Raw genomic sequence first — 22,550 nt, 5'->3', positions numbered from 1 at the left:
TTTTCCACAGAGCTAGAGACAACAATCCTAAAATTGTATGGAACCAGAAAAGACCCCAAGGAGCCAAAGTAATGTTGAAAAAGAAAAACAAAGATGGAGACATTACAATTCTGGACTTTATGGTGCATTAGAAAGCTGCAATCATCAAGACAGTATGGTGTGGGCACAAGAACAGACACATAGATCAAAGGACCAGAATAGGGAACCCAGAAATGGAGCCTCAAACATATGGCTGAATAACCTTTCACAAAGCAGGAAAGAATATCCAAAGGAAAAAGAAGAGTCTCTTCAGCAAATGGTACTGGGAAAACTGGACAGTGAGAAGTATGAACCTGGACTATGTTCTTAAACTTCTCTCTCTCTCTCTCTCTCTCTCTCTCTCTCTCTCTCTCTCTGTTACACACACACACACACACACACACACACACACACACACACCTCAAAATGGATGAAAGATCTAGATGTAAGACAGGAGACCATCAAAATCCTAGAGTAGAAAACAAGTAACCTACCTCTTTGATCCTGACTGTAACAACTTCTTGCTTGTCATTTCTCCAGACGCAAGGGCAATAAAACCAAAATAAACTATTGGGACCTCAAGATAAAAAGCTTCTGCACAGCAGAGGACACAATCAGGAAAACTAAAAGGAAACTTAATGGAATGGGAGAAGATATTTGCAGGTGACATATCAGATAAAGGGTTAGTATCCAAAATCTATCAAGAACTTATCACACTCAACACCCAAAAACCAAATAATCCAGAGAAGAAATGGGCAAAAGACATGAAGAGACACTTTAACAAACAGGACATCTAGATTGGTCACACGTGAAAAGATGCTCACCCTCATTCCTCATAAGTGAAATACACATCAAAACCACAATGAGATATCCCCTCACGCCTATCAGAATGGCTAAAATTAACATCTCAGGAAACGACAGATGTTGGCAAGGGTGCAAAGGGAAAGTTTTGCAATGCTGGTGGGAATGCAAAATGGTATAGCCACTCTGGAAAATAGTATGGAGATTCGCTACAAAAACCAAAAGTAGAACTGCACTAGGACCCAGCAATTGCACTACTAGGTATTTACACAAAGGATACATTAATGCTGACTCCAAGTGGCACATACACTCCAATGTTATAGCAGCATTATCAACAATAGCTACATTATGCAAAGAGGCCAAATGACCATTGACGGATGAATGGATAAAGAAGATGTATATTCATACAATGGAATATTACACGGCGATCAAAAGGAGTGAAATGTTGCTATTTTCAACAACGTGGAGTGAACTGGACTTTATTATGATAAAGAAAATATGTCAGAGAAAGACACACATTATATTAAATTCCACAGATGAGAGAATTCATAACACTGAAGAACGTAGTGAAAGGAAAGCAAAAATAAGATACAAACAGAGATGGAGTCAAACGATAAGACACCATTAAATAGAGAGAAGAAGCTCAGGGTTCCTGGAGGGTTACTGAATAGGGGTATGGGCTAAATGGGTGATGGGCATTAGAGACAGCACTTGGGATGAGTACTGGATATATTTTTGTAATTGACGGATCACTAAATTCTAATCCTGAAACTGTATTCCACTATAAGGTAACTAACTTGGGGTTAAATTTTAAAAAAGAAGAAATATTAAAAATAAGTAAAGAAATATACTACCAGTCAAAAGAAAAGAATATATAAATCGGGCTCTTTTAGTGGAAATGAAAGACCAAAATTGTTACAGACAAGAAAGCATCAGAGAAAACATCAAGATACAATGATAAAACAACTAGTAGGGCACTAAATATATACCTATCAATAATTACTCTAATGTAAATCGACTAAATTCTCCAATCAAAAGACATTGGATAGGGGGACAGAATGGACAAAAAAAAAAAAAAAGAGAGAGAGAGAAAAAGAAAACAAACAAACAAAAAAACAAGGCCTATCTAGGTACTGCCTACAAAGCCTTATTTGGACTTAAGTCACCTGCAGATTTAAATGGAGGGAATGAAAAAACATTTTTCATGCCAATAATATCAAAAGAAACCCAGTACCAATACTTCTATCGGGCAAAAAAACTTTAAAATCGAGACTGTAGTTTGGTACCCTTTAGGTCAATACCTAGCAGTAAAATTGCATGCACCCAATATTTATAGCAGCTTTATCAACAGTAGCTAAATTATGGAGAGCCCAAGTATCCATCAAGTGATGAAGGTATAAAGAAGTTGTGGGGTCTGTGTATGTGTGTGTCTGTGTATTCATGTATACGCATGTGTGTATGTGTGTGTGTGTGTGTGTGTATATTCATACATACATACATACATACATACATATGTATATACAATCTAATATGTCTCAGCTTCAAAAAGAATGAAATCCTGCCATTTGCAACGATGTGGATGGACCTAAAATGTGTTATGCTGAGTGAAATATGTCAATCAGAGAAAGACAAATATATGATTTCACTCATGTGGAATTGAAGAAACAAAACAGATGAAAACATGGGAAGGGGGCAGGAAAAGAGAAGAGTGGTAACAAACTACATGTGTCTCTTAATGATAGAGAAAAAAAAAGTGAAGGTTCATGGAGGGAGATGGGTCAGCTCGGGGCTAGATGGGGGACCTGTATTAAGAAGAGCACTTGTTGTGATGAGCACTGGGTGTTGTATGTAAGGGATGAATCACTGAATTCTACTCACGAATCCGAGAATGCACTGTATGTCAACTAAGACTTAAATTTAAAAAATAAATAAAGCTGTAACAAGAGATGAAGACGAACACTATCTCATACTAAAGGGGACAACCAAACAAGAAGATCCAATGATTACAAATTTTGATGCCCCCAACATGCAACTACCAAGTATATAAAACATTTAACAACAAACATAAAAGAACTCATTTATAATAATATAACGATATTAGAGGACTTTAACACATAACTCACATCGATGGACAGAACCTGTAAATAGAAAATCAACAAGGAAACAATGGCTTTGAATCACACACTGAACCAGATGAGTTTAACAGATATATTCAGAACACTCCATACTAAAATGACAGAGTACACATTCTTTTCAAGTGCACATGGGGCATTCTCCATAATTGATCACATTCTAGGTCACAAAGCAGGCCTCAACAGGTACCCAAAGACAGAGATCAGACCAAGCATTTTTTCTGACCACAAAGCTAAGAAACTTGAAGTTAACCATGTGTGCGTGCGCGCGCGCGCACACACACACACACACACACACACACACACACACACACTAAGGGGGAAAGGCCACAAATAAAGGGAGGTTAAATAACATGCTACCAAATGAATGGATCAAACAGGAAATCAATGAGAAAATACACTGAAACTAATGAAAATGAAAATACACTGGTAAAAATATTTGGAATGAGGCAGAAGCAGTCTATGATGGAAGTATATAGCAGTACAAGACTACCATAAAGAACAAGAAAAATCCCAAACAATCCTAACTTATAACTAAAGGAATGAGAAGAACAGCCGAAGGAAGGAAATAATAGAGATTACGGCAGAAATAAGGACTATAGAAACCAAAAAGACACTAGACCAAATCAATGAAACCAGGGGCTGGTTCCTTGAAAACAGTAATCAACATGAAAACCTCCTAGGCAGAGTTTTCACAAAGAAGAAGGAAAGGACTCAAGTAAATAAAATCACAAATAACACAGGAGAAATAACAGGCAACGCCACAAAAATACAGTTAGAAGATAATATTATGAAAATCTATATGCAACAAATTGGACACTCTGAGAAAAATGGAACAATTCCTAGAAACACACAAACTACCAAAACTGAAATGGGAAGATACATAAAATCTGAAAACAGAAAGAAATCAAATCAGTAATAAAAAAATTTCCCCCCAACACAAGAGTTCAGGGCCAGATGGCTTCACTAATGAATTCTACCATCCATTTAAGGAAGAGATAATATGTATTCTTATCGAATTATTACAAAAAATAAAAAAAGAAGGAAAACTTACAAATTCATCTTATGAGGTCATCATTACCCTGATACCAAAACCAGTTAAAGCCTCCACTAAAAATGAAAACTGCCAGGGCTCCTGTGTGGCTCGGTGGGTTTAGTGTCCAAATCTTAATTTTGGATTAGGACATTATCTTGCAGCGCATGGGTTCGAGTCCCACGTTGGACCCTGTGCTGACAGTGTGGAGCATCGCCAGGATTCTCCCTCTCCCTGTCTCTCTGCCCCTCCCTCACCTTTATGGACTCTATGTCTCTACGTAAATAAATACATTAAATATGTTAAAAAATTTTTAAATAAAACTACAGACCAATATCCCGATGAATACGTATGCATAAATTCACATCAAAATACCTTCAAATTGAAGTCAATAATACATTAATAGAATCATTTACCATAATCAAGTGGTATATATTCCCGAACTGCAAGGGTGGTTCCACATTCACAGATCAATCAACATGATGCACCACAGTAATAGAAGAAAGGATAAGAACAATACGATGCTTTCAAGACATGCAGGGAAACTATTTGACAAAATGTCACATCCATTCACGATAAAAACCCCTAGAAAGCATATTGGTACTCAACCTACCTGCACATAATAAAGGTCATCTATGAAAAACCCACAGGTCATCTCATCCTCAATGGGGAAAAATTGAAAGTTTTTCTTCCAAGATCGGGGACAAGACAGGGATGATCCCTCTCACCACTGTTATCCCACATAGTACTGTAAGTTTTAGCCACAGCAATAAGACAACAAAAAGAAATAAGAGGCATCCAAATTGGCAAGGAAGACACAGAACTTTCACTATTTGGAAATGACATGATGCTCTCTATAGAAAACATGAAAGACTCCCCCCAAAATTGTTAGAATTGATATATGAATTCGACAAATCAAAATATACAGAAATCAATGTACATAAATCTATTGCATTTCTGTAGACAAATAATGAATTAACAGAAAGAGAAAGTAAGGGATCAATCCCATTGACAGGTGCACCAAATACCCCAAGATACCTGGAATAAACCTAACCAAAGAGGTAAAAGATCTGTACTCTAAAGGCTGTGAAACACTGATGAAAGAAATGGAAGAGGACACAAAGAAAAGGAAATACATTTCATGTTCACGGATAGGAAGAACAAAATACTGTTAAAAGGTCTACACTCCACAAAACAATCTACACATGTAATGAAATCCCTATCCCACAAACAAAACATTTGTCACAGAACTAGAACAAATAGTCCCAAAATATGTATGGAGTGGCAAAGTCCCCAAACAGCCAAAAGAAATTGAAGACCAAAACTAAAGCTGGAGACATCACGCTTCTAAACTTTAGGTTATATTACAAAGCTGTACTGAACAGAACAGTATGGTACTGGCAACCACCACCACCCACAACAAAAACACAGACGCAGAGACCAATAGAATGGAAACCCAGGCATGAACTCATACATATATGGTCAATTAATTCTCAACAAAGCAGGAAAGGATATCCAGTGGGGGAAAAAAAGATACCCTTGGGATACATGTGTGGCTCCACAGCGTGTGATTGTGGATTCAGCTCCGATCATGATCTCAGGGCAGTGCAGAGCATATTCTCTCTCTCCATTTCTCTCTGCCCCTCTTCTGCATGTTCTCTCTCTCTCTCTCTCTCTCTCTCTCTCTCTCTCTCTCTCTCTCTCTCTCTCTCTCTCTCTCAAAAATAAATACATAAACTTAAAAAAAAAGTCCCCTCAACATGTGGTTTTGGAAAAACTAGACAGCAACCTGCAAAACAAAACAAAAACACAAACGGACCACTTTCTTACAACATACACAAAAATAAATCCAACATGAATAAAGAACTATGTGTGAAACCTGAAACCATAAAAATCCCAGAGGATACCTAACACAGGCAGTATCTTATTTGACATTGGCTGTACAAACATCTTTGTAGATATATCTCCTGAGGTAAGGGAAACACAAGCAAAAATAATGGGACTTCATAAAAATAAAAAGCTTCTGTCACAAAGGAAATAATCAACAAAACTAAAACACCTACAGAATAATATTTGTAAATGACATCTGATAAAGGGTTACTGTCCAAAATATATAAAGTTATACAGCACTCAAAAAATGAGAAATCCAATGAAAAATGGGCAGATGACATGAATGGACATTTTCCCAAGGTGACATAAACATAGCCAAGAGACACACGAAAAGATGCTCAGCATTACTCATCTTCAGGGAAATACAATTCAAAAGTACAATGAGATAACACGTCACATCTGTGAGAATAGACTAAAATCAACGAATGATGAAACAGCAGGTGTTGGCAAGGATGTGGGGAAAGAGAAGCCCTCTTGCATTGTGGGAAGGAATGCAAATTGGTGCAGCCACTCTGGAAAACATCATGGAGATTCGTCAAAAAAAAAAATGGAAATAGAACCATGTTACGATCCAGCAATTTCACTACGAGGTATTTACAGAAAGAATACAAAAACAATTCTTCAAAGGGATACATGCACCATGAGTTTACAGCAGCATTTTCTACAAAAGCCAAATTACGGAAACGGACCAAGCATCCATCAACTGATGAATAAACTGAGATGTAGTATATGGAATGTAATATTATTCAGCCATAAAAACATGAAATCTTGTCATTTTCCACGAGGTGGATGGAGTGAGAGAATGTTATGCTGGGTGAAATAAGCCTGTCAGAGAAACACAAATACCAGATGATTTCACTAACACATGAAAATGAAACAAAACAAGGGGGGGGGGGAGACAGTGACAAACACTCTTAACTAGAAAACAAACTGAGGGGTTCCACAGTGAGGTGGGGGAATGGATGAAACAGCTGCTGGGGATTAAGAAGTGCACCTGGGATGAGCACCAGGTGATGCATGGAAGTGTTGCTCTATATTGTATGCCTGAAACGAATATTACACTGTAGGTTTCCTAAGTGCAATTTAAAGTAATAGATAACATCAGGTTAAGACACCTACCTACCAGGTTTTCTGTAGTTTTCAATCACTTCATTAGGTTGGAAAAATAACCATAATTTTTTTTAAAAAAGCATGCATGATGTGGGGGACAGTTTGTGCCCTTACCTCGGTCACTGGTTCCAGCAGGACTCGGAAAGTGGGTCCCAGCTCATTCTTCTAGAAGGTCCTGAGACGAACATTTCGTGTATTCAAGTCCTAATGGAATGCAGCTCCCGTTCTTCTGAATTTCTGTCAGCGTTTCTTACCGGAAACAAGCCTGAATCTGGAACAAACCATTGGCTGCATCTATGAGGTGAAGTCGTGGAACCCCACAATCCACGAGTCCTTTAGTAAAATACGACTTGTTCAAATACTGTCCAGGAAGTTGAGGAATTAAACACAGGAACAACCCAGAAAATGCAAGGGCCTATGCTGTTTAGCAACCATCATGCCCAGGGAAGCCACCCAGGGCCCCCTCCTCAGCACTCAGTACAACAAGGCAGCTTCTCTCTGGCGACTCAGGAGATGCCAAGTTGCTGCAAAGCTCCCAAGGTCTCCCCTGGGGCGGGTGGCAGAACCCGCTGGAAACACAGCTCTGCTCTCTGTCCTGAGACAGCAGTAGAGGCCCTGTGTCCTCTGGGAGCAGCAGCAGCCCTTCCTGCTCTGAAGTGCCCTGGGTCAGAAAAGCCAATAGTGCGCCCTCTGCTGGCCATCACTGCCTAGGCAGAGCAGCCCGCCCCTCCGGGTCTGTGGTGCTTGAGCTCTCTCTGCTGGCTACCCTGGGAATTCCTGCAATGTTGAAGGCCCTGGTCGCTCAGCTGAGGGACTGAAGGTGCTCTGGGCAACTCCGCCTGTTCTCCACAATGGGAAGGGTCTTAGTGACAGGGCCTGGGACACAAAGAAATCTTTTCCTTCTCCTTTTTTATTTGAGTGAAGAATGAAACAGAACTTATTAACACAATGACATCATTTGTAATGTTTTAAGCAATGTCCACAGCAAAATAGACCGCCAATTTACACATGCTGAGCAAGTAATTGTGTTTACCACCAGAGTATTTAGGTTAGATAAAGAATTGACACCTTTGAGAGAGAGATAACTGCTTCCAGCTATGGAACGAATGAGTCCCAGGGATACAAGAGACAGCCAATGGAATAGAGTCAATCCTGTAATAATATTGTTGCATGCTTTCACAGGATAGCTACACTTGTGCTGAAGTACAACATAATTTATAGACATATGGAATGACTACAATGTATGCCTAAAACTAATACAACAAATGTGTGAAGAATATTTCAATGAAAAGTTGACATCCTTTATGCTATCTTTATCTTTTTTTTTTTTTTTTTTTGCCAATGAACTATCATTCCTGGGGCGCTTGGGTGGCTTAGTGAGTTAAGCATCCGACTTCCCCTCAGGTCATGACCTTGCAGTCCATGGGATTGAGCCCTGCGTCAGGTTCTGTCCTGACAGCTCAGAGCCTGGAGCTTGCCCCAGATTCCATGTCTCCTGCTCTCTCCCCCCTCCCTCCCTCACTCAGGCTCTCTCCAGAAAAGAAAAACAGAAACATTATAAATTAAAAAGAAAATCATTCCTAATTAAAATCTGTGAAATTCCATTTATACTAGATTCTCTAACATCACCATCTTGATGTAGAGAGCTTATATGAATAGTCACTAATAATATCTTTGATGACACATATGTGGCAGGGTCAGAATGCAACTTACAGGGAGCTACACATCTGTTATGAATTTACTGTATGTATCCTTGGCTAATATTTCCAATGAAATGTGCTTTAGGGATACAAATGTATGAAATAATGTCCATCAGTCATATAGGTCAAATTCCTATAGGACCATTCATTATGCCTTCAATTACTAATTGCCGTCTCTTCAAAATTAAAAGAAATCTGGGACAAGAAAATGTCTTTGAATTTGATGTAAGAGAAGACTATGGTGTTTTAAAAAGTTCACCTACCATCTGGCATCCTCAGTTTGGCAGTGGACAGGAGGATAAAAACCCACGATCTTGATGCACACCGCTAGCTCCAGAGGGAGAATATGGACCTTCTCGTCAAATACTTTTTATCAATATCAGCAGTTCAACTCTGCCAGGTCCAGACTGCCGGACCTGGGGGCAACACAATGCCTGATGCCTGGGTTCAGAACATGAGGAAGACCAGCTGGTAGGGAGCGGCGGGGAAATCCAACAGGGCCTGGGGCAGTGAGGGAGATGGGTCCGGGTTCCCTCCCCACAGGGCGGCTCTAGTGTTTACCTGCCAAAGAGCAGCACACTCTCCCTCAAGACATCCCTCTCCATGACAGAACATGAGGCTGTGCCCCCACAATTCCAGGAGAAATGAGGGATACCCATCTTTTCAAATGCAATAGCCTATGCAAAGCTTGGCCCCAGGGATGTTGGAGTCTTGGAGTCACACAACACTGATGCCCATGATACCTGCCATTTCTGCCCCAGCACTCAGAGATACTTCATACATCCCCTCTCCCCTGGCCCATCTCACCCCATCCACATTCCTGGACCAGGTCTCTACTTTCTCCTTGTACTTCCTCTTTGTCTCTCTTTATCTCTAACCACATCACTCTCTATTTCTTCCTTTCACTCTCTAGGACTTGCCCAATTCCCCTATCACAAATTCAATGTCTCTCTCCCTGCCTGTCTCTTTCTCCACCTCTCCCCAGGCTTCAGGATATCTGCTTTGTGCATGCAGCCCTGTCCAGGAGCACAGGGCACTCCTGTCTCTCCCTCTCTCATGTCTTGTTTTGTCCCAGGCCCTGATCACAATGGAGGAGAATCCCCTGTACAGCAGCTGCTCATGTTGACATTTGCTAGAGCAATGCTGGCAGCATGTGGACAGCCAGACATTTACCCTTGGTGGCTAATCCATGACCCAAAAGCTTCTGGAGGGCTGGCTGCTTCCCTAAGCTGGGAGGAAAAAGGGGCTCAGAGGTTTCGGGGTGCCTGGGGCAAAGTGGATAGGCTTGGCCGATGTAGAAGGAGCCATATGCTTACCCACAACTCTCCTGGGTGGTGTCCAAGGAACCTATCTCAGACCATGGAGCACTGCCCTCCTGATTCCTCAATAAGGCAACAGGGGAAACTTTGTGGGACATCATGTGGGACTCACCACAAAAGCTGCGCCATTTGCCCCCTTGAGGCCACCTAGATTGGTGCTATTGGGGGAAGCTGGTAAGGTGCACAAGGGCACAAGAGCTGAGTTAATGCAGGGCCTCCTTACCGGTCTCCTGAATCCATTCCTCACCATCGGAAGAGACCCTTTCCTGGAGAGAGATACCTGCCCTCCTCATCAGCACGAACCCCATCAACTAGCACGCACGCCAAGTGCTCATGAGTATCTATCTACAGATATAACAACCACCACCAGATCTCCCTAAAGGATGTATCCAACTCCTCAGATGGAACTATAGGTCCCTTCCAGGCATTACAACCCCAAAGAATGATCTGTCTTCTTCCACCAATCCTGTACATACTATGTGTTGGCTGACTCCATACACAGGAACCCCAAAGTGTACGCTTGATGGGGAATGAGTGTTGATTTTCCTGGAAGCTGACGCTGACATGGAAACACAACTGTGACAAGTGTATTAGGGGACATTAGGAAGGACAAAGTGGAGTGGACAGGGTGGGCAGGGAAAGCATTCAGACCATGGGGCAGATTAGACACCATCTCTAAATATATAATAACCATAGCTGGTTTGTAATGGTTCAGTGTCCTCTCCAAATTTCAAACGGATTGTCCTCTACGTCAAAGTGATTTTGACTTATTGCAAAGGGATCTTCTGTTCTCCTCTATGCATTTTGTCTTCTACAATATATCTGTGGCCTTGGATGAGCACATATTTGTGTGGCTGCATTAGTATGTCTACCTCAGATCTGAGATATAGATGCCTGAATATACACATTCTCATACTTATCTTTTCCTTCCTTGTAAAGTAGGACCTGAATTTTAATAGAAAAAACACAGGGGTCTTTGTTGTATCTTTTGAAACAGGAATTGCCAATCTCCCAACCTCAGGCATTATACCCTTAGTTTCATGAAACTGAATGAACATCTGTTGATGATCTTCTGTGTGCAGATTCATTCATTTCCACCCTGAGAAGGGTGAATGCCCACTCATCCCATACATTTTACAAATTCCTTATGTGCTTAACCACCTCTTCATCGCACTGACCTCAGAGACCAACATTGTTCCTGCTTCTCAGATTACAATGCTGAGGCTCTGAGATGGCCCCACTGAGAGCTGGCATTAGGGCTGAGACAGCAGGATCACAGGCAGTGCCTCTGGAAATTGTGAGGGAAGTTTCAGAGATGTACACCTTCATGCAGGGTCATGACAGTAGGTTCAGGGGTGCGGTGACAAGATTCCAGCAGGGGCGTTTCCTGATCAACCCTGATTTCCCTGCTAAGAGTCTGATACAGGCTGAAGGCCAAGGAAGCCACACAGCTAATCTACAACCTTTCATCACATTTAGTCTCACAGAGGCACACAAACTTAGGCAGACAAGCATCCCATAAGAACCAAGAAAAACTACAAATCTCCAGGGCATTCTTTCACAAGGATCCAGAACCTTCAGGAGAACCTCCAAGAGAAACAACAGTCTTTATTTAGATAATGAACTAGGTGCACTTTGGCCACAATGACATTTCAGAGATGATACCTGCATGGACTATCCTTGAACCCATACAGCAGCTCTGTGTGGATGCCACTCTGCGCTCACAATCCCTGCCCAGGTTGTGGGCCCTGCCACAAATGGCCTCCAACTCCATCTCACTGAGTCCAACACCCTCCTCTCTGTACCATCTCAGCTCTCCCTTCTCATGCACAGTCTCCAATTCATTTCCATGAGTTTCATGTCTCCGTCTCTTGTACTTGAGGACCCATTACTGGAGCTGCCATTATTGTAGACCAGAAGCTCCATGTAATTTAACGCATGTGACTCTCTCCCCATTAGGACAGTTGAAGCCCCTGATGGTAAGGGTTTGCCTCATCTCTCACAGAGCCAGGGACATGGACTGTGTGCTGGGCACATCTGCAGAACTGATATGCCTGCTTTTCTATTAAAAGACTCTTTCCTTCTCCACAAAGGATATATGCAGCCCAGCTCAGTAATGGAAATGACACAGCCCAACATATGTATGTCCTGAGAAACTTGAGGAATCTTAACAGTGTCCTCATCCAGCAGCACCCTTGCATTACAAAGCGTGTGAGGCCATCTCTCCATCCTCTCAAAGACTCAACAACATAGAAACTGAACATGCTGAACATGTCAACTCATACAGCTCAGTTTATCTCACAAATAGTCGAGGTGGAGGTGGTGGGTCCTGTCCCACCATCAAGGAGCTGGAGGCAGCCCATAGAGCCCATGAACAGTGATAAATTGTATCTGTGCAGGGTGGACCTGGGAAATAAGAAGGTCCTCTTGCATCCATAGGGACCTACAGAAGTGACAGGTGTGTTGGTATGACAGACAGAAGCAGAACGCCCACAGGAACTGAAACACAATGAAGCAGGTGTCAGCACCTGGCCCCTTGCTCATTCATGGGTTCTAGTAGAACAGAGCATCAGTGTCAGAAAACTCTACCCTTCCATGAGGTCCCACCTATAGCCTGAAAGCACCAGATGCCACAAGGAAAAACGACTGTCACCACACGTCACTGCCCATGTTTAAAAATGCAGAAAGCCAAAGAGTCCTGTTCTAGAAGATTGATGGCAGTAATGCCAGTCTAATAAAGGAAAGTATTCCAGAGAGGCAAGCATCTGTGTCCAGGATCTCTCTGGTGTCCTCTTCCACTAGATCTGCAGACTTTTTCTTTGCACATTGAGAACAGACAGAACATGAAGGAATGAAAGAAATGACCAGAACCACACAGAGATCCAGGGCCACCCCAAGGTCAAAGCTCTACCTGCGATCCTATGCCTGTCCTCACTTTGCTTCCCTCCCTTACAAACACATATTCTGTGCAAGGCCACAAAGACCTCTGAGGAGATGGGGATTCCTGGAGTCCAGCATTGGGGCCTGGATATGAGTTTTCTGAGGGAAACACATTACCTGTGCATATTCATTGGTCTCAAGTATGTTTATCTTAATTTACAGGTAATTCAGCTTTTAAATACAACATGAGTTGCAGAGCTATTTTTTGCCATTGTAAAAGGGAGGTAGAAATTCTACCTAAAAGAATGAACACAAACATGTCTCAATTTCAGGTGAAAAACTCCCATAAGGAATCATGAGACAAAGTACCAATTACAACTGCTCCCGGGACACAAGAGAACCTACTCCTATAAACACAACTGGAGAACTCTGTGAGGTACTGGCCCTGCAAGTAATCACTGATTCTCTGCAGTTCCACGTACATTTTTTATTACACATGCCGCTTCTGAAAATTCAGAGTATTTCCACCTGGGGGACAACTGGAGAAATTCTCTATCGTACATTTGCCAACACAGAAGGACCAGTAATGAATTCTGAAATTTTTCTAAGAACCCTCAGCACTGCACAAACCACACAATATAATGTTGGAAAGAGTTTTTATCAATTCCAGTCATGAGGCTCATAGCAGACATTCTGAACACATTCATGGCCTACACTGAAATAGGAAAAAATGAAAATAATCAGGATAATCCCGTGTAAAGAAGGTGTGGAAGGAGTCAGACGCTCCAGAAGACTTGAGGGTGCAGTGAAGTGTCATCCTCCTCAAGTTATTTCCACAAACACTAAGTGAGAGCCACGTGGTCCTCAGTCTCTATGCACTTGTGGCGTCCAGAGGCACTAGCTAACATGATGATGTTACATTGGAGAAGCCTGGAGGCTTGTGAGGACATAAATCAAACGGTAAAGACACCAGAAGGCCAAAAACAACAACAACAACAACAACAAAAAAAAAAACACAAAAAACAAAAAACAAACAAGGCCAGATAAAAGTTTCCAGAAAGTATTGCAACTGAAACTGGCAACAGAATTTACCTTGTCTTTTTCTGCATCCTTGGTAGAGACACAACTGATATTTCCCATTGGAGCTGCATCACGTCTTAGGTCTCATAAAGGATGGAGGCGGATGGAGGTTGATTCTGACTTGCATAGACTGTGTGGAAGAAAAACAAACCATCCTGAACATGTATCATTATATTCAACTCATTCACACTCTCGGGTCCCTTACCAGGGACAGAGCGTTTTCCACGTGCCTCGGGTGACCCTTGAGGACAAGAGGGAGATCTGATCCTGTCCCTTGAGGAAGGTTCACAGGGCCCTGGTTCAGGTGTTTTTGTAACTAAACAAGCAGCTGTGAGCAGCTCAGGTCTCAACTCGCTAGAAAGTATGTTAGGGGTGTGTTTCATCCCTCAGAGAGCCCAGCACATGGTCTCTGTACAAGCTACATCCCAAGGAATGCTATGTCTCTCAGCACGTATAAGGCCTCTTTCCTTCTCTATCAGAGACACGTGTTGCCCAGCTCACTATGTGGAAATGACTGCCCATTTCATGCATGTCCTGAGAAACTTGAAGAACCTTACAACATCCTCACTCAGGCTGACCTGAAAGCCCTGTGGTGCCATCAATGCATCTCCTCCAAACACATAACAAGTAAAAGACACAACGTGTTTTATAAGTCAACTCATACTAGTCATATCATCTTTCCACATGGTGGAGGAGGAAGGTGAGGTCTCAGAGGACCCCAGTTTGGAGAAGGTGGGGGTGGTCCAAAGCCCATGGGTGGTGATAAATGTCAGCCCACGGGGTATGACATGGAGGGCACTTCTGGGAAAGGAGGAAATATCCTGGAAACCACGTGGACCTGCAGGACAGAAATTAAACTTTGGAGATGTGTTAGGGTAAAAGGTGAAAAATTCAACACCAACACCAACACTAACACACCTGAACCCCAATGAAGCCGAATGGCACCTGTCTCCTTCCTCTCCACCTGGTGTCAACAGGGCAGCATCAGTGCTTCTAAACTCCACCCTTCCCACTGGGTCCCACCTAGAATTTCTAAGAGTTGGAGGAGGCAAAGCAGTGCATTGCTGGCAGCATGGTACTAGCTGTGTCTGCAAATGTGGGGAAGGAAGTGGCTAGTCTTAAAGAATCAGAGGGATAATTCCAGACTACTAAAGAAAGTCTGTTCCACACACACAGTCTTCTATGTCCAGGACTACTCTCCACCCAGCCCTTCACCACCTCAACAGCTCCGTCTTGGCATAGTAAGAGCTGAAACGATGAGGAAGAATTTGGTTTCCGTACTATTCATTTACATCTTTAATCCATTTCAAGTTAATTCTTGGAGTGGTATAACATAAGGTGCTAAGCTTTATTCTTATGCACGTGTATATCCAATTTTCCCAGCCCCAGTTATTCAAGAGAATACCCTTCTCCACTATGTATTCTTGACTCCCTTGTCAAATACTAGTTGACTGTTCATGCAAGGGTTTAGTTTGGGCTCTCAATTTCCGTTCCATTGTCTTGTGTGTGTGCTTATGCCAGTGACATAATTGATTTCTTTGTGTTAGAATGCAGCTAGAAATCGAGAAGTGTGATGCCTCCTATTTTGTTCTTTCTTGCGTTGGCTACTTGGGGTCTTTTTGTGGTTCCAAATACATTTTAGAATATGTTTTTCTAATTGCATAAAAATTGCATTGGAGTCTTGATAAAGATTGCACTGAATCTCTAGATGGCTTTGGGTAATATGGACATTGTATCTATATTAATTCCTCTTAAAGACAGACGTGAGATGGCTTTTCACTGATTTGTGTGTTCTCCTGTTTCTTTCATCCAAATTGAATTTCTTCCATTTCAGTACATGGGTGTTATAGTTTTCTGTACAGAGATCTTTCACTTCCTTGGCTAAATTATTCCTATACAGTTTATTGTTTTTGATGCTATTGTAAATGGATTGTTTTCTTTTCTTCTTAGATAATTTGGTTAGTGTATAGGAAAGCTACAGAATGTGACAAGGTGACTTTCTAGTTTGGAACTTTAATGTATTTCTTGATTAGATATTAACAAGTTCTTTTACACTGAACTTTATTTCATTCTTTTACCTTTTTAAAAAATCATGTTATTTGGGAATAGCTGATACAGTATGTTACATTAGTTTCAGATGAACAACATAGTGATTGGACAAGTGTATACATTCTGATACGCTAACACAGGTGTAGCTACAATCTGTCACCATGCATCACTATTCCAGTACCATTCTCAATGTTCCCTATGCTATATCCCTATCTGTAATTTATTATTCCATAACCAGAAGCCTGCATTACCCAATCCCCTTCACATATCTAGGGCATCCTTGTCTTGTTCCTGATCTTAGAGGACAATCTTTCACAATTTCACTATAGAGTATGATGTTAGATATGGGATTCACATACATGGCCTTTCTTATGTTGAGATATGTTCCCTCTACGGGGAATTTTTAAAGAGTTTTTTAGCACAAATGGATACCAAATATTCTCAGAACATTTTTTGTGTATCTATTGACATAGTCACAGCAGTTTTCTTTTTAATTTTTAAAATGTATGGGGCGCCTGGGTGGCTCAGTTGGTTGAGCGTCCGACTTGATTCACGTCATGATCTCACGGTCTATGGGTTTGAGCCCTGCATCAGGCTCTGTGCTGACAGCTCAGAGCCTGGAGCCTACTTCGGATTCTGTGTCTCACACTCTCACTACCCCTCCCCTGATCATGCCCCCCCCTCTCTCTTTCTGTCTCTCTCTTTCTCTCTGTCTCTCTGTCTCTGTCAAAAGTAAATAAACATTAAGAAAAATTTTAAAAATGTATTTATTTTGTTTACTTTAAATTTATTTATGTATTTCTTTAGTATATATTTTTTTCAAGTTTTTATTTAAATTCTAGTTGGTTAACATACAGTGTAATGTTAGTTTCAGGAGTACAATGTAGTCATCCATCACTTACATACAACATCCAGTGTTCCTCACTACTAGCGCCCTCCTTAGCCGATCACCCATTTAACCCATCCCCCTGCCCACCTCCCTTCTAGTAATCCTCCGTTTGCTATTTATAGTTGAGTCTGGTTTTTGGACGATTTTTCTTTCATTCAATTATGTGAGGGGTCACATTTATTGATTTTCATTTCTGAAACACCCTTCCTTTACAGGGAAAAACCCTACATCGTGGTCAATGATCCTTTTTATGTGATGGTTAATTTGGTTTGCCTGTATATCACTGGGAATTATTCATCTATATTCATCATGGGAATAGTGGCCTATAGTTTTCTGTTCAGGTAGTATCCTTTTCTGGCTTCCTACCAGGGTAATTCCAGTCGCATAAAATGAGTTTATGGTGTTCATTCCTTTTGAATCAGTGAGAGGACTGCTGTTATTTCTTCTACAAACGTTTGGTCACATTCACCAGTGAATCTACCTGGTCCTGGGCTTTTCTTCCCTGAGAGAATTTCGATTACTGATTCAATTTACTTTCTTTGGTTATCTTCTTGTATTGACGCAGTCTTCCTTTAATGGGTCTGTGCAAACCTGCTATTTCTTCCTGATACAGTCTTGGTAGGTTGTGTGTTTCTAAGAACCTATCCATTTCTTCTATGTAGGCGGTTTGCTGGCATCTATTTAGCCATGGTCGCCTCTTTGTCTCCTTTATGTTTCTTTGGTATCAGGTATAATGTCTGCCCTTTTATTTATAATTATTTTGAGTTGGGTCCTCTCTCTGTCTTAGCATAGTATACGTATAATCTTGAAATTTTTGTTTCACTCTTCAGAAAACCCACTGTTGGCCTTCTTCATATTTTCTATTGATTTCATGGTCTCAGTTTCATTGGTTTCCACTCTCATATGCATTACTTCCTCCCTTTTGAGAACATTGGACATTGGTAGATTGTTGTTTTTTTCTAGTTCTTTTAAATTAAAGATAGGTTGTTCATTTGAATCCCAAATCTACCCTCCACGCATGCAAAACCAGTGACTCATCAGAGAACCTTCAATAGGGCTCTTCTGCCCTATTTCTCATTCTCCAAACTCTGAGAAATGGAACCAGAAAATTTATTTGAAGACACAATAGATGAAAACTGCCTTAATGTGGGGAATGAAACAGATGCAGAAGTAGGAGGCACAAAGAACCCCCAAAATATTCAACAGAAGCAGATCCACATCAAGTCATATAGGAATTAAAATGCAAAATGTCGTGATAAAGAAAAATTTAATAGCAGAAAAACCAAAAGATGACAATTACCTACAAGAGAAGCCCTATAAGGTTATCACTGGATGTTTTTCAGAAGAAACTTTGAAACCGTAAGTGAGCAGCACTGTATGGTAAAAGTGCTGAATGGATAACATCTGCAGCCAGAGAGTCTATCCACAACACTATCATTCAGATGGAAGGAGAGATGAAGAGGTTCCCAAATAAATACTCAGCGAGTTCACAACCAACAAACCACCCCTGAACGAAATGTTAAAGCGGACTCTTTAAGTGGAAAAGAAACACCTAAAGTGACACTATTAACGTGCGAAACGCAAAAGCAATAAAAATGAGTACATCTATAAAACATCAGCCAAAGTATTCGCGATATGAAAGGTTTTGAAATATGACACTACATATCTACAACACGGGGAGGAGAGGAGTAAAGAACTGGTTCAAACTTAAACAACTATCAACTAAATATAGAATTCTATATGCACAAGTGGTTAGGTACAAACCTAATAATAACCACAAATCAAACACCACCAATACATATGCAGACTATAAAGACGAGCAATATCAACTGTGGTACTAAAGAAATCCAGCAAACCATAAAAAAGAGAAAGAGAAGAAAGGATCAGAAAGATTCAGAAACAACAATCATCAAGTAATAAAAGGACAAGTATATGTCTATCAATTACTTTGAAAGGAAACAGGATAAATGCTCCAACCAAAGGCACAGGGTGACAGATAGGGGAGCCTGGATGGCTCAATCACTTGAGATTTCGACTCTTGACTTTGGATCAGGCTATGATGCCAGGGTCATCGGATTGAGTCCTAATTGGGCTCTGCACTGAGCATGGAACTTACTTAAGATACATACTGAGTCTCATTCTCTCTCTTGCTCTCTCTCTACCCCCATTTCCCCCAACCAGCCCTCCCATACCCAAGCTCTCTCTCCTCATAATAAAAGGCACTGGGTGAGAGAATATAGGCACTGGGTGAGAGGAAATATAGGACCTATCTATTCTCTACCGACAAGAGAGTAATTACAGAAGTAAATCATCAAAAGAAAACAGCAGTAGCCATACCTATATCAAACAAATACATTTAAAAATAAAACTCTAAGAAGAGAGAAAGAAAGAAATTATAATGATAAAAGGAATAATCCAACGAAAGATACAACAATTGTAAACATATATGTGCTCAACCTGAGAGAATCCAATACACAAAACACTGAAAACCTAAAGTAAAGAATTGATACTCATACAATCATAGAAGGGTACTTTAACACCGCAAAGCCATCAAGGGAGATATCATTCCATCAGAAAATACACATTTGTATATTTTCTAATAACAGCATGCACATGGGTTCCAGAATAGATGAAGAAATACTCGACATGGAACATGGAATATCACCATGTCATTTCCAAAGCAAGACGGCAGCTGCACGGGAGGATTCCTGAAGCCTACAGTAAGGGTGGCACATACATATGTCTAGCCTCAGAACCAATAGAATAATCTTGACCGGAACACACCCTTGTGACTCCACTCAGCACTTTGGAGATACACCTGCTATGCTCTGGGGTAACAACCCAGAGCCTCCAGGGAGCTAACCCTAACCCTACCCCGAAACGGGACCCTCCACTGAAACCTAAGCCTGCCTCGAACCCGAACCCTGGAGGTGAGCCGCCTTCTGGCATGGGCCCTCACTTCAGCACTCGAGGGAGATCACGAGAATGGAGGCGCCTTGGCCCTACCGACGTTCCTGGGCCAAACCCAACCCTAGCTAAGGCTCTCTCCCCATGGGGACCCAATTGCAATTCTGACAAAACCACGCGCCTGGGATCCAGAAGCGGTGCAGGCTGACTCGAAAGGAACCTGGAAATTCACCATGTCCTTTCCAAGGCGTGGCTGCATTGCCCGAGAGGATTCCTGAGGCCTCCTCGACCAGGGGCCGATCGACGTGTGTGGCCTTGGCAGCCAAAGTCGGATCATGACGGGCACTGTCCCTTGTGCCCTCAAATCAGCCCTTTGGGGAGACCTATGCCCTGCTGTGGGTTCGGCGCCTAGAGCCTATTGGGACCTAAACCTAACCCTAACCCTACCCCGAACCGGGACCCTGCACCGAAAACTAAGCCTGCCTCTAACCCTAACCCTGCAATTGTGCCGCCATCTGGCATGGGCCCTCACTTCATCCCTCGAGGGAGGGTCACGAGACTGGAGTCGCTTCAGCCCTGGTGACGTCCCTGGACCGAACCCTAACCCTAGCTAAGGCTCTCTCCCCAGGAGGACCCAATTCGTCTGACAACGTCTGACAACACAACGCGCCTGGGGTCCGTTAGCAGTGCAGGCTGACTCAGCATGGAATCTGGAAGCTCACCATGTCGTTTCCCAGGCCCGGCTGCAGCTGCCCGAGAGGATTCCGGAGGCCTCCTCAACCAGGGGCCCAATCACGTGTGTGGCCTTGCAGACAAAGACGGATCCTGACCGGCACCATCCCTTTTGCACGCCACTTAGCCCTTCGGGGAGACCACTGCCCTGCTGTGGGTTCCGCGCCTAGAGCCTCCTGGGACCTAACCCTACCCCTAACCGTACCCCTAACGGGACCATCCACCGAAACCTAAGCCTGCCTCGAACCCTAACCCTGCAATTGAGCCACCTTGTCGCATGGGCCCTCACTTCAGCCCTCGAGGGAGATCACGAGACCGGAGTCGCTTCGGCCCTGGCAACGTCCCTGGACCGAACCCTAACCCTAGCTAAGGCTCTCTCCCCATGGGGACCCAATTCCAACGTCTGACAGCAGCACGCGCCTGGGATCCAGAAGCGGTACAGTCTCACATGGCATTGAACCCAGAGGCGCACCATGCCGTTTCACAGGCCAGGCTGCATCTGCCGGAGAGGATCCCGGAGGCCTCCTCGACCAGGGGCCCGATCGACGTGTGTGGTGTTGGCAGCCGAAGAGGGATCCTGACCGGCACCGTCCCTTGTGCCCTCAACTCAGCCCTTCGGGGAGACCACTGCCCTGCTGTCAGTTCAGCGCCTGGAGACCTCTGGGGCCTAACGCTAACCCTAAACCTAGCCCGAACCGGGACCCTCCACCAAAACCTAAGCCTGCCTGGAAACCTACCCCTGCACTTGAGCTGCCTTGTCGCATGGGCCCTCAGTTCAGGCCTCACGGGAGATCATGAGACCGGATTCGCTTTGGCCCTTGCAACGTCCCAGGACCGAACCTAACCCTAGCTAAGGCTCTCTCCCCATGGGGACCCAATTACACCATCTGACAACACCACGCCCCTGGGGTGCACAAGCGGTGCAGGCTCACTCGGCATGGAACCTGGACGCTCAGCTAGTCATTTCCCATGTCGGGCTGAAGCTGCTTGAGAGGATTCCAGAGCCCTCCTCGATGAGGGGCACATCGACGTGTGTGGCCGTCCCATCTGCCCTCATCTCAGCCCTGCGGGGAGACCATGCCCTGCTGTGGGTTTGGCGTCTGGAGCCTCTTCTGTCCTAACCCTAATCCTAACCGTACCCCTAACCGGGACCCTTCACCAAAACATAAGGCTGCCTCGAAAACTAACACTGTACTTGTGCGGCCTTGTCCCATGGGCCCTCACTTCAGCCCTGGAGGGAGATCACGAGACCAGAGTCGCTTCAGCCCTGGCGACGTCCCTGGACCAAACCCTCACCCTAGCTCAGGCACTCTGCCCATGGGAACCCAATTCCACCGTCTGACAAGACCACGTGCCTGGGGTCCAAAAGAGGTGCGGCACACCCGGCTTGGGACCTGGAAGCCTACCGTGTCATTTTCCAGGCTGGGCTGCAGCTGCCTCAGAGGTTTCAGATGCCTCCTCGACCAGGGGCCCATTGACGTGTGTGGCCATGGAAGCCAAATACTGATCCTGACCGTCACCGTCCCTTGTGCCCTCAACTCATCCCTGCAGGAGATCACTGCCCTGCTGTGGGTTCAACGCCTGGAGCCTCCTGGGACCTTACCCTAACCGTAACCTAACCCCTAACCGGGACCATCCACCCAAACCAAACCCTGCCGCAAAACCGACCCTGTACTTGAGCCACCTTGTTGCATGGACACTCATTTGAGCCCTCGAAGGAGACCACGTGACCATAGTCGCTTAGGTCAAGGCGACGTCCATGGACAGGACCCTAACCCAAGGTAAGGGACGCTCCCCATGGGGACCCAATTCCACCGTCTGACAACACCACGTTCCTGGGGTACAGAAGCAGTGCAGCTTCACTCAGCATGGAACCTGGAAGCTCAGCATGTCGTTTCACAGGCCAGGCTGCAGCTGCCCGAGAGGATTCCAGAGGCTTCCTCGACCAGGGGCCCATCGACGTGTGTGGCCTTGGCAGCAAAAGACTGATCCTGACCGTCACCATTGCTT

The 22,550-nt window shown here is 43.5% G+C and overlaps 1 long non-coding RNA gene across 13 annotated transcripts in view; it reads right to left on the bottom strand.

The window, feature by feature from the left end:
• LOC109497123 overlaps positions 1-22,550 on the bottom strand; it is a 115,666-nt gene that overhangs the window by 16,252 nt on the left and 76,864 nt on the right. For all 13 annotated transcript variants that reach the window (XR_006593663.1, XR_006593664.1, XR_006593661.1 and 10 more), the window contains 2 exons: positions 13,976-14,093; positions 7,099-7,255 (listed from right to left, as the gene is read on the bottom strand). This is a non-coding gene — a long non-coding RNA (uncharacterized LOC109497123). The remainder of the gene's footprint in view (positions 1-7,098; positions 7,256-13,975; positions 14,094-22,550) is intronic.

This window comes from Felis catus, unplaced genomic scaffold (assembly GCF_018350175.1).
Source record: "Felis catus isolate Fca126 unplaced genomic scaffold, F.catus_Fca126_mat1.0 Un_scaffold_42, whole genome shotgun sequence".
In the NCBI taxonomy this organism is placed as follows: Eukaryota; Metazoa; Chordata; class Mammalia; order Carnivora; family Felidae; genus Felis; species Felis catus.
The sequence above is the reverse complement of the archived record's forward strand: the minus strand, read 5'-3'. Positions and strand labels throughout refer to the sequence as shown.